The following is a 6,307-nucleotide window of genomic DNA, read 5'->3' on the forward strand; positions in this document are numbered from 1 at the left end:
GGGAAAACCTCAGATTTTATTACTATGGCCACAGACCACCTAAACCAGTGGTCGGCAAACTGCGGCCCTTTAAGTGTGGCTCTTCCACAAAATACCACGTGCAGGTGCGCACGTACAGTGCGATTGAAACTTCATGGCCACACTCAAGGGGCCAAAGAGCCGCATGTGGCTCGCGAGCCGCAGTTTTCCGACCACTGACCTAAACTAATGGCATAAAACAGCAACCACTTTCTTAGGCTCATAGACTCCGTGAGTCAGAAAGGGCACAGGCTGGGGTGACTCCACAGCTGGGCTAGAGTCATCTGAGGGCTCATCCTCATGTCTGGACCTGGACTGGGAGGACCTGAAGATGAGGATCCCCGACTTGGGCATCGACTCATGGCCTCTCCATGTGGATGGGCTCCCTCACGGCACAGGCACCTCCGGGGACTTGGACGTCTCATGTGGTGGCTCGCAGCAGAAGAAGCTGCATCACCTTTTATGACCTACACTCAGAGCCAAGCAGTATCAGGTCCCTCACATCCTATCAGACTCTCCAGCCCACCAGATTCAAACAGAGGGAGTGGCATGGTTCTAGAAGAGCATTGTGGACAGAAAAGGGGTTCTATGGAAAGTAACTCACAGGGGGATCTGATCACGAAGTCCTAGCTGGGAAGGTCATGATGAGCAGTCACACACCAATCACATAACTTTTTTTAAAAGTATATTTTTCTTGATTTCATGGAGGAAGGGAGAGGGAGAGGGAGCTGGAAACATCCACGATGAGAGAATCATTGATCGACTGCCTCCTGCACACCCCCTTACTGGGGATCAAGCCCACATCCTGGGCATGTGACCTTTACTGGAATTGAACCCAGGACCTTCCAGTCCTCAGGCAGTTACCCTATCCACTGAGCCAAATCACATAGCTTTTTAGTAAAAGGTTAATCTTTGCCTTAAGCAAGACCTGTCCATTGTTTCTATGCATCTTAGATTCTAGGTTAACCCACCTTTGAAATAAGCTGTAACCACCCTCAAGAGAGCACATGGTGTTAACTATCCTGTAATCCAGTGGTTCTCAACCTTCCTAATGCCGAGACCCTTTAATACAGTTCCTCATGTTGTGGTGACCCCCAATTTCATTGTTACAAATTGAACATAATTAAAGCATAGTGATTAATGACAAAACAATATGTAATTATATATGTGTTTTCCGATGGTCTTAGGCCACCCCTGTGAAAGGGTCGTTCGACCCCCAAAAGGGTCGCAACCCACAGGTTGAGAACCGCTGCTGTAATCCAATGCCTGCCCTGCTTCTCCCATCTACATGGAATCTTCCTTCGTTCCCTTCTTAATTTCAAATGCATAAAATAAGTTGCAAAACTGTTATTCTCCAGAGCATCTGAGGTCTTGCTCCCCAGTATATGTCGTCAATTTGACTCGTAAAAATTCTCTCCAGATTTGGACATTTCCTACATCGACAACATGAAGGACAGGATATATTGTTGCAAACATTATTAGAAAAATAAAATCTGCCATAGCCTTCATCAAGTTTTTCTCAGATCTGAGCTACTGTAGATGTGCCAGCTATTGTCATAGAGGTATATAGCTTCTGTTTCTCGGTTCCCATTAAATAAAGGGGGGGGGCACTTAAGACATGATTGAATGCAGCAAAAGATCAGGTGGCCATGGAAACTAAGTCTTTCACTTAAATTTGTATGTGTCTGCTTGTAAGAATTTCCCACAGACTGCTTTCCGGCTCTGTTTATTTCAGACCTTGTTTCTCTTCCTCTGTTCTCCTCACACCGCAGTACCACCTCTGTGCACCTCTGTGTCACAATGCCAGATGAGCTGGCACAGCGGGTGGTAGGAGTCTTTTTGGACATGATTCCTAAACCAGAACGACTAGCAGTAACCTCACTATACATGAAACTGACTGCAAAGGGCATAATTATGTCCCACTAAACGGAAATCAAATGCATCTCTAACTCAACTTCTCCTTAGCCAGACCCTAAAAATAGGGTCAGTCACATCATCACTAACAGAGGAGCTGCAAGCATGGAAGAAAGTGGTCTAAACCAGTTGTGGATTAAATAGCTTACGTCTGCAATTTTATGAACTCGTCAACGACCACCAGACCCTATTGCGGGCTCTTCGGAGCCTTGGAAAGGCGAGCACAAGAGGAGAACCCAGTTTAAGCACCATTAGCTCCACAGTTAACCCACGTCTGCCTGGACGCTGTGGTTTAAGCGGAATGATTATCAGCTCCATTGTCTGACAGGTCTTCTCATGTGGCGGCAAGATGGCTATAGTAGCAGCTCCAGCTTCACATCCTCCCAGGTGCTTGTCCAGCAGGAAAGGGAAGGTGCATCCCTCAGCACTTCATGCGCCAGGATCTACTTTGCACCAGCCTGGGTCATGAGTCCAATGAGCCAATCACCCGGCCAGGGACGTTCCACATTCGGGGTCACCAGCCTGCTCCCTGTGCTGTGTTACTGCGGCTGGCTAGAGGCGGTGGAGCAACACCACCCAAACTGTGGGGCTGAGGGCAGGGGAAGGGCTGGTTCTGCAGAAGAAATTTGGGGGGTGGGGACTTAAAGGGTCTATAAATGCTGAGTGAGTGTAGAGAGTGGTAGGAAGGGGGAAGCCAAGTGTGGGGGTTCAGAGCTAGTCACCCCAAGATGTGCTTCTGTGGTGTGCGGATTGTTTTGAGCTAAGGGCATTTTAGCTGTGGGCTCAGGAGAAGCTTCTGCCTCTCCCTTGACTCCCCTGAGGTAGGGGCCATGCTCATAATGGGAAGATGCCCAGAATGGCCTCTTCTGTAGGGCAGGACAAACTTCTACTTACTAAACATCTGCTCTTCTTATTCCGCAACGACCGTGGAAGCCCCCGAGGCCCTTCACCTCCCCCCTAGCTCAGGATGTCTTACATACCCATGTTCCCTCTCTGTCTCGGAACTCTTGGGCTTGTGGTTTTACCAGAAGGGGGACCTGGCCTGGAGCAGGTGTGCCTTGGGCCAGCTCGCAGTGTGTGGGTTCTTGACTGTTCAGGAAAGATTTCACAACACAAGTCCAGGTGATTTTGAGACTACGTTTATTAAAGCTGGGGACAGGGAAACAAGGGAGGGTTCAGGATAGAAGCAGAGGAGAGCCTAGGCCGGGGTGCTTGGGCTCACTGAGAAGTCAGAGAAAAGGGGGCTTTGGGGATAGTTTCAGGGGGTTAGCCAGGGACGAGCTGCCACAACCCATTGCTCCCCTGGTTGCAAATCTGCAGACCCTTAGAGTTGAGGAGATGCAGGCCTGTGAGAGAAGAAGAGGGGGGAGGGGGAGGGAAAGGGAAAGGCATGGTATATGACACGCTCCCAGGAGGCAGAGTGCACACTGGGTCCTTTGTTTTGAGGGCTTTTAAAGACTGGGACTTTAGGGGAGGATCTCAATAGAATATACATCAGCTTTTCCAGGGGTGTCCTTTCAGGGGCATGGTCTCTACGGATTGGCCAGTGCCAGGGCTGGGGGTTATTAGTCAATGCAGCTGGTCCTGGCATCACTCGCCTGGTTTTGGAAAGGTCAGGGGTCTAAACTGCATGACCAGTGAAATGCGGAAAAGCTACCATGGGCTGTGAGGTCCTGGGCCAGTTTTGCTCATTGCTAGGCGCCCAGGCTTTCCACTCTGTATCTGGCTGTTAATTGCCCACCCAGTTTGTCCAGCCATCTGTCTCAGTTTCCCCGCTCCACTTGACAAGGAATTTTCCTAGCTTCTTACTATCCTGCCTCACTGGGGTCTCTGACTCTCTCATGTATAGGAGGTTCCCATACATAAACATGTATTAAATTTGGTTATTTTCACTTGCTAGTCCGTCTCATGTCTATTGGATGATTAGAACAGCCAAAAGAGCCTTGAGGGTAGGGGGAAGTTTGTTCCTCCCCCACACGTGCCTGAGAGATGACAGAATGGAAAACGGAGCTGCTGAAGACCCCCTCCTACAGGCATGCCTTCCCCCAAGGACCCCATTGGCTGGGTGAGCAACATGTGGCCTCAGCCATGCCCCACGGTGCCTGCTGACCCTGCTGCAGACTGACCACCTCCAGATTTCCTCTGCCTCTCTTCTCTCTTCTTGCCCTGAACTTTGTCCCTCTTGACCCACCTCGCCTGTGTCTAATCTCTCATCACAGCCTTGCAGGGTCAGGGATAAGTACAGTGGGGCCTTGACTTACGAGTGTCCCAACTAACGAGTTTTTTGAGATACCAGCTGTCTCTCAGCCGATTTTTTGCATTGAGTTGATAGAGTAATTTGAGTTAACGAGCTCCTTAACGAGCTCGATCTCGGAACGAATTAAACTCGTAAGTCAAGGCCCCACTGTAGATCATTAAGACTTAAGCCAACAGCTTTGCTTCCCTGTGCCTGGCCCCACCCCCTCTCCATCTTGGGTTTCAAACAAGGAAAATCCTGTCTTGGCATGTAAGTCTTAAAACGGCTATTGAAGGGTCCTGTTTCCCCTCATCCATGCAGAATCCTGTGGCTGGTCCCCCTACGGACCTGCACTCTCTGACAAGGTAGCCCCCTGCCACATGTGGCTACTACATTATACTGAAATGTAGCCAGTCTGAATTAAGATATGTTGCAAGTCTAAAAACACAGTAGTTTGTGTGTGTGTGTGTTTAATTCTCACCTGAGGATATTTTTTCCATTGATTTTTTGTTTTGTTTTGTTTTTTGTTTTGGGCGTGGGGGAGAAACATCGACATGAGAGAGACACATCGATTGGTTGTTTCGCACAGGAGCCCCAGCCGGGGCCAGGGATTGAACCTGCAACTGAGGCACATGCCCTTGACTAGGAATCAAACCCTCAACCCTTCGGTCCGCCGGCCGGTGCTCTAACTACTGAGCAATCCGGCCAAGGCCACACTGTTGTTGTTTTTAAAGAAGACTTAGTATGAAAAAAATGTGAAATATCTTCTTAATAATGTTATATTATTAATAATAATAATGTTGATTACATGTTGACTTGATAATATCTTAGGTTGTTGGGTCATATAAAATATATGATTAAAGTAATTTCACCTGTATCTCTTTGCTTTTTAAAATGTAGCTACTAGAAAATTTAGTGTGACCTGTGTGGCTCACATGACATTCCTGTTGGACAGCGGTGCTCTCTAGACCCTTTTCCAGAAGCACTGACATGCATACGTACCCACATCATTTTGAGTATAATTTCAGGAATTGGTGGAAGCGCCCCGAATCCCATCCATAGGCCCTAATCCCAAATGAAGATTCCCTGAGTCAGGCATTTATGGTTTTCACCTGGCCTGGCTTCTACCACACCACCGTGCACAGATGGGGGAAGCCGAGCACCACGATGCTGCTCTCCTGGTCCTACGTGTGGGGCGTGGGGTTGCTGACCCTCCCGTACTGGTGCAGAGGGCTGGCACTGGGCATCACCTCATGGAGGGTGATGCTGCCGCTCGGCCTCTCTGGGCCCCTCCATGTGGTGCCAGCTGAGGCTTCAGTTCAGGGAGATGTGAAATCACTCCCCAGGGGGATGCATTTGCTCGGAGTTCTGCGGCTCTAGGATGGCTCTGGGATGGGTCCACGTCATGGAGGCCACCAAGGACTCCATGGTGGGTGGGCTCTTGGCCAGGCTGAGCCCCTGGGGGAGGAGACATGGCTTTTCAGTCCAGGGAGCATCATCCCTAGCCCTGCCTCTCATCAGCCGGGGACTTTGTGCATTGCTTCATCTATAACCCACTTGGGAATAAGTTGTTCTTTGTAGTTTTCTACATTTTCCACTTTTTCATTAGCTTTTATATCTGGTTTGTGGAAATTAGATATATTTTCCATTCAATTATTTTTTCACTTGTTCATAGACCACTATTTTCTTTTTTTTGGCTGATTCCATAATAAAACATTTTACCTCCATTTGCAATAATTTAACATTAATTCAGTTTTAGTTGCCTTGGAAAAACAAATCATTATTGTTCATTTGCATAGTGAATGACAGTAAAATGACTGAATTTATGTCATTTCAGGAGAATAGTTAGTGTTCTTGTGCACATTAGATAGTTTAAACACATGATTTCACCAAGTTCTTTTTTTCCCTATAATACCATTTAAGAGTTTCCTTGACTGGCCTCTTTCACCTTTACTACAAAGTTGGCCATTTGAGTCTAATGAAAATCCTCTAAACTCCTGGGACCAGCCAAATGGGAGGAGTGAGGGTAAAGCTGAGGTGAGTGGTCTGGAGCCAGAGTCCAGAGCCCCTGGCAGCTCTCAAAGGCTGCTCAGGGCCTCCATCCACCATGACTGCCCTTATTACACAGCCCGGCTCCTG

The sequence above is a fragment of the Myotis nattereri genome (genome assembly GCF_964212035.1).
Source record: "Myotis nattereri genome assembly, chromosome: 1".
Classification (NCBI taxonomy): Eukaryota; Metazoa; Chordata; class Mammalia; order Chiroptera; family Vespertilionidae; genus Myotis; species Myotis nattereri.